The sequence below is a fragment of the Enoplosus armatus genome, chromosome 9 (genome assembly GCF_043641665.1).
Source record: "Enoplosus armatus isolate fEnoArm2 chromosome 9, fEnoArm2.hap1, whole genome shotgun sequence".
In the NCBI taxonomy this organism is placed as follows: domain Eukaryota; kingdom Metazoa; phylum Chordata; class Actinopteri; order Centrarchiformes; family Enoplosidae; genus Enoplosus; species Enoplosus armatus.
The window spans coordinates 4,226,253-4,238,696 of record NC_092188.1 but is presented as its reverse complement, the minus strand read 5'-3'; positions in this window follow the sequence as shown (position 1 = coordinate 4,238,696).

Sequence of the window (12,444 nt, the reverse complement as noted above, 5' to 3'; positions counted from 1 at the left end):
GAGTTCGACTGCTCAATAGTTTGTCTGAGACACTTTGTTCTGTGTGTGTGAATGTTTTTCTTCACTACATTTTATCAGACAGCTGTAAATACCAGTCAGCTTTCAGATTTTAACTTCAACGTGAGATAAATATCACCATCGCCTGATAAAAATCTTGTATCTTGAAAATGTGGACTTTTCTGTAACACTGGAAAACAGCCTTGTTTCATCTCGATGACACGATGACTTTCAGACATTAAAGATCCAATCCTTGTTTCTCTCCTTCTTTGCACCCTTTGCTTCGTCGGCTGATGTAAAACACACAAAACAAAAAGCACCCCACAAAAACCTGGAAATTCCCCAAACATGGCAACCCTGGTCTCAGGGCTCTTGCCACCTGAGACCAGGGTTGTGGATCCCACGTGTGATCAGGTTTAGGCTACAAAAACACGTTGGTTAACCTTGGGGAAAGATGGTGCTTTTAGTTAAAGTGGACACATCCTATATACCATTCTAAGGAGACAAGGTTGAATCAGGAGCTGCAGAATTTTCAAGTGAACTCGTCTATTTTACGTTGGATACTACAGAAGATTTTTCTATCTTTTTTAATGCAGGACCAGCACTCTCAGTAGTCTACTATGTAACTTACTGAATGAATCAATGGTGGAGAAGTGGATGATGTTGCAGGTGTAATGTAAGATATTTTTTCCCGAGGCATCTTTCAAACCTGAGGCGGTTGAGTGCGTAATACTCCAAACGTAGAATTTCAGTGGATTATTCCTGTAAGTAATTTGACTCCTGCTTCCACCTTTAAGACCTCTCTTTCAGGAGCGACCCGACTCCACTCGTCATCTTCAACACATCCATGTGTGTGTCAGTTCGCACACTTTGAATGATCAAACAGACCAGCATGAAGTGTCAATATCAGCCTTTTATCAGCCTGTCATGTCACCAGCCTGAAGGACGGAGGTTCCACCCTGTAACTCTGTAATGAAAATCCCATTTTCTGAACACGTTTCATTTGTTCATTTAATTGTTCAATTACATTAGGAAGAATGTCCGCAGCGATGAAACCGAGCTTAAATGGAGTAAAATAGTTAAGAAGATGCTCTGAATACATAAATGAAGGAGGAAGTGAGGCACGCTCCCCTCCGTTTCAACTGAACGCCTTTATCAGGCTTCAATTATACTGAATGTTTTGTAAGTGAATCTTTCTTTTTAAAGGCCTAATCTGTTCCAGAGCCTCCTTTCATGCAATATATGGGTCGCCCTGCTTTGACAAGCTGCTAATCTTTGAAAAATGTGATTAGTCTGACTTTCAAAGCATTTCAGTGAGTTTGTTTTTTTACCAAAAACACTGAATATTTCTAGTGTTTTAGTATGAAAGTGGTTAAATTCAAAGATAAAGCAGACATTTGGCTTCAGAAACCCCTATTAGTCAGAAACATTCATGGAATACATTTCATGGAATTACAATTGTGCAAAAAGTCCGGTAACCTTGATCTGAAAACATCACGCTGGCCAAGCAGAAAACATCAGGGAAGTCATGCTCTAGCAATAAAACCAATTCCAGATTTACTCAGCAGCATGGCTGTTGTGATTCCCTCCACCTCTATTTCCCTCTCTCTTTTCAATCTCCCTCTGCCTCTTTCTTTCCACTTTATCTGTCTTTACAGCTTGTAAAGCCGAACGGCCTGAAAGAGACGAGCCGAGGTATTGATCTCAGGAGGAGGGAGAATTGCTGCAGTCTAACAAACACAAATTGGTGTCAAAAGCTCATCACTCGACTAAAAGACAAGTTTGCCTCAGATAAATGTTTACCGCCGCTCAAAGACATCTGACGGAAGAGACGAGATTAACCAAAGTGCTTAGACAAAAGAGGCATCAAAGTTTAAAGATTTATTTAAAGGGAAGAGCCTTCTGAGATCAACGGAGCTGAGATCTTAATGCCGGCTCTGGTGTTTTTATCTAATCGTGGACTATTTTACTCCTTCCCAAAGTGTTTAGACATAATATGGACACGCGGGGTCGTAATGAGGTTCCGGCTCTGTGCAGGCCTTTAGCTGTAAAGTCACTCTGTGTCCGGACAGGAAAGTCAAAACAAGAGCTCTGCACTTTCTGTAAAAACATGGGATGTCTGTTGAACACAGGAATGATGTGATCTAAGACAGCAGGCGTCCAAAATGAAATTTGTTCGTCTGCACTTCAACCGCCAGCGGCTGTCATTCCCCAAACTACAGCGAGGATAATTCACTCCCCTTTTGACACGAGAGCAGAAAAAAAAGAAAAACCAACGGTTGAACCTCCACCTCTTCCAAACTCTACACGCAAGGTTCCCAGTTTTACCGGCGTCTAATTGGATACTGATGTGTTCCTGATGACCTCCTCCTTCGTGCAGTCCCCCTTTAAAAGCCACCGCCGGTACTAAATCAGGGAAGGAGCAACGTGTGCAAGAGATGGCAACTAAACTACTATCTAAACATCTGTTTTTACAAGGAGCAGAAAGAGTAAACTGCGGTTTGAGCAGCGTGGTCTGCTGTTTGTAACCCCTGGAGATACAAACACAAAACGATTGCAAACAAGGACATTGACACATAGTTACATTAATTAAGACAAAGAGCAGGCGTGCAGACTTATCGAATTGCTCTCTCTCTCTCTCCGCTGTGGCCGTACATGATGAAATATCACTGGCCGGCTGCGTGGCCAATCATCTGACTCTTGTTATCTTGAAAGCCGAGGAGGTATTAACGGTGGAATGTCATTAGCTACGCACCGGAGACGGCTTTACGAGCGCTTGGGACAAACTGTGTCGTTGTTGTGACATCGTCAAGTCGAGCCCGATGACTGAAACTTTAAAGAAATGTCCAAGAGGCTGCACTTTATCCTGCTTGATCTCCGACTGGGACTCTCTCCGCTGTTGTTGTTGGCCATCTCGGAGCTTAATTAAACCTGCCAGGAACGGGGCGTTTTTCTCGGGGAATAAATCAGAGAGCTCACTGAGTAACACACACACAGCACCCGTGGCACTAAAGCCTATCTGGTGCGGTCGTATCGATCGCAGCCTGCGAGGCTCAACCGAGCCTTCAGGATGCCGGGTCAATGCGGATCTGATTTGCATCACCGTCTCAGAAAACTGAGTTGGAAGTCCCCCCCCCCCCCTCGAAATCTCCAGATGCACGCTTGGTGTGGCTGCTGAGTGTACATGGAGGTCATTATGAAGGGTGGAGGAAATGACAGCTGAGACAAACCAACACTCGTCTTTGCTGCACTTACTGTTTGATTGTGTTTCCATCCGGATCTCAGAGTGTTGAAGCAGCAGCCAGATATCCTGAGATTCAGCATGTTTGTTCGGTTGCTTGGTTGGTTGCTTGTTTGTATCGTCAGTAAACGTCTCGCCAAAAGACAGTTTATCCCTTTTTATGTTTTCTCGGGAAAGGTGGCTCAGAAGGATCCACCCAATGAGGTCGACATAATCTTTCACACTCCTTTAAACTTCATTATTATATAAATTCTTCATTCTAATTTGTGTTTTTCATTTGATTTTCTTTCTTATCTTGTTCATTTATCTATTTCAATTCAAACTGTATGTGGAGAGACATAGCAGGTTATTATTATTATTAGCAGGAATAATATCAGAAACTAATTAGAAGTAGCATTAGAAACACAATGAGAACATCCTCTACCCTGTTAATTATGAGTAGAGGTCTTGGTTGCCTATAAATTATACAGACAGAGACTTATTTTCTCAGAGTAAGTGTCCCATTTTTCAAACTGTGGAAATCTCATAGCGGAACAAAATCCAGTGGATGTTTTCCTCACAAGTAGTGCAGATCCAGGGTTTTAAAAGATCAATTTTCCTATCAAATCTGTCTTCATTAGTTTCTCGAGAAGCCGAGAATTTCCTTGACATCAGGAATGCACAGGCCCGACTAAGCACTTCACTGCCTATACAAGCATGTCATACATCCACTTGCCGGCGCTTAAAATGCATTTGTGATCCGATCCAAAATTTTCTTGGCCGGTCAACAAAGGCTGCCTTTGTAAACCATCTGAGAAAATGTTTGCTGTATTTTCCAGCATCACTGGATTAGCGAGCTGAGAGGAGAGAGAAGAGGAGCTGCAATGAGACCTCCGCTCTGACGAGTCGCTTACTTCACAGATCTCAGATCTGATTGTCAAGTGTGTTGTTTTGTTTACAGCCGGCATCAAGAATCTGTCTCACCTCTTGTTCATTGTGTATTAATTAACATGCAAAGAGAATGAGTGATTTCTATTGTCAGGAGTAACTCTTTCATTATTTATACACAGTTAAAAACAATAATTGAGTTATTCAATTAACAGTGTCAGGTTGTTGTAGTTGTTACTCTTCTCAGTTAATGACTGTTAATAGCCAGATAACAGCTGTGTTTTAGGCTGCGTCCAAAATCACTCACTGTTGTCCACCGTCCAAATGTCCACTGGGTCATTACACACTTTGTAGTGGACTCAACGTATCCCACAATGCAACATAAAGAGTTAATAACTGATCATCACAAAGAGATCTCAGGATTTATTCAACGAAAGGTTTAAGTTAGAGAAAGACAACGTAAACACGTGATGGTGTGCTTCAAGTAGCTGGTGATTTTCTTCAGTATTAAACCAAGACCACGATCTTTCCCTGACCTGAAAGTCCTCCTCCGCTCAGAAACATGTTCTTATTATTGTTCCGTCCTTTCCTGTGACGTGTGAGCTTCACTGTGTGAGTGACGTCTGAGTTTGACACTAGATGGAAGTTTTCACGTTAATCTGCTGAAAAGTTTCTCTGCGCTCCCCTTAAATGTGAGCACGATTCAGTGACATCACAACTGGTTCGGAGGCCAATCCAGATCCAAGTGTGGAAACCTGAAGCCTCCGGTGCGCATCCTTCAAAGAGCAATAGATGCAATTTTAAGAAATTCTTAAGAAACTGTTTCCGTGGAAAAACCTTATGAGACACAAATTATTATCAAAGCAAAGTATTTTTATACATAAACATGACCATAAAAAATGTTCATGCTTTCATCGCTGCAAGCAAATACTGCATTGCAGGACGCAAATTAAATACATTGTCAATAAACATTTTGCAGGGACATTCAGTTCATTCATTCATTCACAAATTCAGTCAGTAAGTCATTTTTGTGAGGGAATTATGACAGAATTGTTCCCCCGATACCCGCCAGCCTCAGCACCATTTTAACATTATCACCCGTAAAGCATGCCGAATGTGTTTCCCCCTCCTCTGTTCAGGCTTCGCTGGGAATTCTACTTATATATTCTTTTATATTTTCTTCCATAGGGCTTCAGTCATAAATTTAACAGCATGTATAACTCAATAAAAGACATAAGCTCGAGGTTATTTACAGGGAGCTACCAACTACTATCATCTGGGTCCATAATGCACGGACAGAATGTGCACCTTGTCACAAGATGACACCCAAAGCCCAATAAATCCTGCTGCCGCCACTGCACCACAAGATAAATGGAAACCTCCTCCACCCAAACTACCTGCAGGCCCCCCCCCCCCCCCCCCCCGTCCACCAGCAGTCACTGTCAAGGTTACCCAGAGCAATGCACTTTGCAAGGGATCAGCACTCTTTATTTTTCCATCATCGCAGTCCTGAGTCCCATACAGCTGGAGTTGAGGATGTCCCGTCTGAAAGAGTGGGGGATCAACGCATGACGTCTGGGTGACAGCTGAGCCAACCTGACTCAGCTGCCCTGCGGGAGAGCATTTATTTATTCAGGTTCCAGTTTAATTAATTTCATGCCAGAGGTTAAAAACTGGCAGTTTTAGAATGATTTGTCGGGTCTCCAACCTGCCTCTGCAGTCCAATCCAAGCTCACGCCACGATATGAGCAAACGTCCCAGGTCATTTAATCTCTGCTCTCTCCATTGTTTCACTTTATTGTAAACTAAATATTTAAAATCAGAGGGATGACAATAAATCAGCCGTCTTTCTTTCATTCATTTGTTTTTCATTCCCCCCCCCGTCACGCACAATATCTCAGACACAGATTGGAGTTTTCGTTATACAAACACAGCTGCATTTGGGAGCACAAATAATCATATTGGTTGGTTAAACCTCAACAGACAGAGTCAACAAATCAATTTTTTTTCAGAGCCCAAAGAAAGCTAAATCGTCAACCGCTGGAAAAGGAACACTGATTAAATTTCAAATCAAAATATGAATAGTAAACACCAGGTTTGGGCGATGTGACAATATGAGATGATAGAAGTTTGTCAGCCGTCAGGTTTTGCAGTAATGCTGTTTTTGAGGTTCATATTCTTTTACCTCTTCTTACATGTAAGTCTCTGCATCCATACAGTGCACGGTCCCTCACGGCCACATGGATGCAGAAAGTATAATTTGGTTTGGCACATCAGTAGTGTTGCAAAGTGGGAGAAGCTGCTGGTTCTGGTTTTCTTTCAACAATATCCTCAAAACGTGGGACTGTTCAGTCGAGAATATGTTCAGTAGTACAGGTTTACAGCACGACCACCAGTCTAGTTTCTGAGAAATCCTGTCTTGTTGTTGGACCGGTCTAAATACTACAATACCCATGAGCCTCTCCGTCCATGGAGAAGAAGCGCAAATAAGAGCAGTGGTCAAATCAAAATGCTTCATCGTTGAATTTGTGAACTAAACACGTCACGATAGTCGTCACATGAATCCAAAATGAAAGTAAACTGACTGAAGTGTTTTCTCAACACTGTCATCTATAGCTTCCACCAGCCATTACAGGAGTCGTAGTTAACTCCTTCACGTTCATCCAAGTGCTTCAGCCGCGAGTCATGTAACGCTGGGAAAATGACTTCTACTTGCAGAACCAGCAGCGCCTGACAAAGCTCCACGAGTCTCTGGGGAGGTCGATTTCATGGGAATATTGGATTTAACCTTGTTTTGCATCAATGTCAGGAAATTAAATTAACAAGATTAACCAAAACCTGCTAAAAAGCTACTGCTAGTTTACTAAGACAACTGTAGACTGCAGTTTAGTTTAGTTACTAACAGCACTTCATAATAGTTGATTTTCCTGAAAGGTTTCAGATTATTTTGGCTCCGTGAAATGTTTCAGCAGCTGATTTTGTTTGGATGAACCTTGTTGGTCCTGGAACGGAGGCTTTGACAAAAAGTGATGCATGTCAAGAGCACCAGGTGATAATCTGTAGTGCGCGTCCCTCGTGGTTTGTGATAATTTGCTAATCTGCTGTTTACCTGTGTAGCTTTGCTGCCATGTACTGGAGCTGTACCGTCATGTCATTTGTTATTGTCTTGCCGACTTGCAGGTATGTTTTTCATCCTCTGTCCGTGTAGCCTTTAGCAACTGCTTGTGTTGTTTTGCTGCAATGCTTTCATCCTCATAACATGTCAAGAGATGTTTGTCTGTTTGTTACTAAATGTTTTTGATCATTCATGGTAGAATATGTTTTCAGCTGTCTTACTTTAATGTTTTATTTTAAGCCAGAAAAAAAAAAAAGCATTAAAGCAAAGTAAAAGAAAACAGCAAACACAAAAAAGCCAAAGGACAGAGCTGCCGTGTGAGTGCACGCAAAGGTTTTATCACTTGTTACGTATGATGTGTAATGTAGGGCTTCACTTAATAGCAGAAAAAGAACAAGAGGACTTTAAATAAGATATTACCAAAAAGTGGCGCCATATGGGTCTTATTAAGTGAACAAAATCGACATTGTCTATTCAGCAGACATTTTAAGCTCTGCATAGTATGACGGGTGAAGGATGGGGGACTGAAGAGAGGCTGGAAGATTAGAATAATAACTTAATAATGATGAGACATTTATTCATAAATCTGTTGCACTTTTCCAAACAGAGTTACAACTTTCTGTTAACTATGAGGAATGCCACAAAGCTCTCAGCTTCAGTGAAGGAAAGTTGTCCGCCGCTGGCTCCATCAACGCCTCAACCTGCCAAGGCCAACTCAGCACAATTCAGAAACCACACTGGACTCAGCAGGCAAATTACCAGCAATACAACAACATAATGAAGGTGAAAACAAATTAGCAGCAAGTTCATTAAAATTTTCAGTTGTTCAACAGACCCTAAAGTTTGTGGTTAGCGCTGGTTCGGCCAACACAACCGCCAAATAACAGAATATACAACAATATAAAAGTACAGATGTATCATAGACAACATACACGAAATCATTACTCATGCATTAATGTTAAGTACTCAAATGTGCTGATTTCCACGGTGCATGTCCGATGGGATTAAGGGGATGCATAAATTATGGCAGCGACAATTTAACTGTAGAGAAAAGTGGTAGAAGAGTTGCTGTCATGAATCTCCAAATTCACAGATTCATGCTACTCACTACATGTCAAGCATGGCAGAAAATGTCCAAGACAGTAGTCGTGTTTCAATCCAATTGTCAAGCAAATTGTAAGCAAACTTTTGAGATGAAAGTTAGGCGCGTTTCCGTCAGCTGGTTTGGAGCGAATAAACTAGGCAGTTTCGTCAGAAGTCGGCGGTGTAGGCTGCAGGAATTCGTTTCTATTGGTCAAGTTTAAATTCTTCTGTCATGTCAGATAGTGTCGGCCGTGTTTCATGCTGTCTGGAGACGAAGACGAATGAATGCAGAAGGGTTCAGCGGAAACAGCTGATCGGTCATGTGAGTTAAATGTTCTTGCTTTTCTTGGAGAAAAGAGATAATCATTTAACCTAATCAAAACCAGGCCTTGCATAGTTTAGTCAACCTCTGGCCAAATTAGCAACGTCTTCCTGCTGATGCCTCACATCCTCTCATTCAAATATGGTCACTTCTGGCTCCAAAAAAAACAAGATGGCGACGGCCAAAATGCCAAATTCCAGGTTTCAAAACAAAACGATGTGTTGTTGTTGTTGTTGTTGTGGTGGCAACATCCACTTCTTTCATGCAGTCTATGATTTTAGAGAGGATTCTTCCACGAATGTGATTATCTTCATATCTCCTGTTTATTCATGTGGTTCCCTGTGAGCTCTTTTAGCTTGATTTGTAGGCAAAAACATGAGAACAAATCTAAAAAAAAAAGCTTCCACATTTCAACCGAACGTTTTCCCTGGTTCAGCCTTGAGGCTTAAACGTCTTTTCACCTGCAAAACATCCAAACAGTTTTCACTTGGTGTCAGCTGTGGGCAGTCCAGCAGAGCAAGGAAACAAGATAGATAGAGAAAAGGAGGGTCAATACAATCAAATTAAATAGAACAAAATATGACGCAGACTCCACACAGCCTGGGAGCAAGGACACTAAAGGAAGCACTGTACGTAAAAGACAAAGACTTTTTGTTGTGGTCCTTGGGGGAGCTGCAGTGTCTGACTTATCAATGAGGCCTCAAGTCTGCGGAGTGTCATTTGTACAAAACGCTGGTCTGAAAAGAGGAGCCCTGCTGCTTCATGCTCTCACATCATCAGAACAAGTGAGGAAAGAAAGACAGAACGAGAAAAGAAAAACTAAACCAGGGACGAAACATCGAGGTGAATTTGCAGAGACATGAAGCCTGAAAGAGGCCGCCGCCAACGTCGAGGTGAGACGAACGGAAGTGGCCAGGCTGACACTTTGTCTTTTTTCTTTATTTTTTTTTAAAGATCCTTTTTCCAGACGGCCCCCGTTTTGCTTTGATGAGATGTGCACATGCCGGCAGGGAGACAGCGAGACACCATCTTATTTCACCCTCCTGCAAAGTGATGAACACAGCATTTCCCTGAAGCCTTATCTGCAGCAACACGGTAACACGCAGCGCGCCGCTCCACTTCCATATCTGCGAAACATATAACCAGACAAATGTGACAGCGCTTGTAGCCCACGACTGTGTCTGAGCCGTTATCACACAAACAGGAGGTAATGTGTTTAAACACTGCCGCTGCCTTCGCGTTGAATCCTTCCCACTTGATCAGATGAATATGTCGTCAGAAACTTGATAGATGACTTAAACTCTCGTATGAATCATGCAAAGGCACAAATAGGGCTCCATTTTTACATACAGGAGGCCTGGTAACCCCTCACCTGACAAATAGGAGCTGACAACAGAGAGGCTTGTTCATTTATCAACTGAGGGAAAATGGGGGGAGAAAAAAAAAACTGATATCTTTCTGCATACAGATTGCAAAGCCTTATGGGAAAGTCACTCACCAAAGAAACACATCTGTGATAATCTAAATCAAATCTTAGTCCTGCAAGTCAACAAGTTTCAAGCTTGGTTTATTTTTACATCACATCAAGCAGATGTAGAAGTTAACTTTCAGCTGTGAACAGATTTTATATTCTTTATATCTTTAAAAGACAAACAAGAGAAACTCCACAGACACGTCCCATTCTTCGGGGCTGTATCTCATTTTCCTGATAGGTGTAACGTAATCTCGGAGAACATCTCTCTGAGTTTGTTTCGAGTGTTTATTTATCCGGGGAATATCAGCTGAGCACAGCTTCCCCCTTCTCGACTCATTTACCCACTTCCACTGTTTCCCAGCACAGCCTCAGTCTGCTCACTGAGCAGCTCTGATGGAGCTCTTATGAGGACGCTGCTTGTTGAGGGAGCGGGAAGCATTATTAATTTATTTTCCCCTAACCACATTTTCCCCGTCAGTTCGGGAACTGGTGACTCTCCAATCACAAACCTGATCTCTAACCCTCTGCAGACGGGTTGTTCGCTCCATATGTGCGCTGAGTTGCATTGAGCAAAAAGTAGCTCATGAATATTTTTAGCTCATCATGCATTTGTGTAAAATGACTCTCCCTGTGCTGCATCTTTTCTCTTGGTGCAAACCTCAGGCTATGTACACATCCAGACTTTTATGTAATAACATTTTCAAAGTAAAATTTGCAAAAGCTGGGAAGCCCTCGCCTCCATTTGCTGATACAATATATTTAGCGGTTAGAAATTAAACATTAAATTAATTAATTCATGATTATTAATATCTGATGATGATGTTTTAATTATGAATTAGAACCGCTGTGTTAATGGAGGATGTTGTTAAATATGGCAGGCACTGCAGAGATAAAGTTTTGATTAACCAAAAGGAGCCTTTTTTTTTCTTTGTACGGCTTCAGAGCAGTGCGCTGCCTGTCTGGCCCAGATTTTAGGGAGGACAAAAGGAGGCAACAACAGGCTCATTTCACTGCATTGCTTCAGCGCTGGCACGCGGCGTGGACACGCTGTATCGCCCACTGAGGTGGATATTGAAAAGACAATAGAAAAAAGTAGACAGCCCAATCCATTACAAGGCCTCTAGAATTACATTTTCCTCAGATACAGTGGAGCCCGGGGAGACCCAATACACTGTGTTCCTGGAGATGGAAACAATTTGGCCCAGGTTGGCTAATGCTCTGAGACTGTGTGCTCACTGACAGCAAAGATGGTGTAACTTTAAGGGGAAAAAAAAAAAAAAAAGAAAGGCTCGCATTTTTGCGACTGAAATGTATTGGACACAACTCAAGAGGAGATGGAGGAGAGCTCGCTTCAGCAGGAGTTTTGTCCGTTGAACAAACTGACTTTGTGCATTGTCTTTATCTTTACGTTGCTGTGTTTATATCCATGTATGTTTGTGTTGACCTGGCTGTGATAACAAATCTCCCTCTGGGACAATAATAAAGTCTAAATCTAGAGAGCGATGCGATCCCCCGTAACAGCCCAGACGTGAAACATCTGGCCGCGTAACCTCTAGCGCGGCTGATAAGTGAGCTTTGACCTCAGGCTTTCTTTCTGACGAAGTGCTGCAATTTTTGTGTCAGCGGATTGAGCAACTAAAGCAAGAGCTGTGCGCCTTTTGTACAGCGTTTCAGTTATACAGAGAAAACTGAGAAGAGAGAAAAAATGAATTTGGGAACAGATGGCTCCCCTTGAGAATGGCTGAAGGGTGTGAATCAAATTAAAACCAAATGAATTATATGGTGTGTGTTTTTTTTGATTGAATTGTGCCTTAGCGACTATTACCAAGGGATGGAAGTAAAAGGAAAATAAGTGTTGGGAAATGAAGAGCTGTGTTGTCCGTACCCTTGTGGATATGGGTAGTTGTTATGATGCTGTGGGATTTCAGAGGTAAAGACAACATTACAAAGAGCATATTGTGGTCGTCACACCAGCTATTTTGTTTTGATGACATCGGTATGACAAAGTCTTGTGGTCCAGACAGAGCCGTGATGTAATCCATCCACCAATCACAACACGCCTGGTGACAACCGCCAACCTTTTCCTCTGCAGGAAGGATAATCCAAATACATTATGTTAGAAAGGAAAAGTATTAAGCATGAAAGGTGCTGCTGAAAACCAGTGATCTGGAGGGAGACATTATCCTGTATGTGTACAATCCTTCGCTCTCATTCCTTTCCTGTTGCAAGATTTGATTATGTATCTGCTTTAAAGTCCCACAGGAACACCTTATAAAAACCAGTTAACCCAAATGTGATATTCTATCAAACTGAAAAACAATTGTGTTGTCAGGGGAAAAGCACAT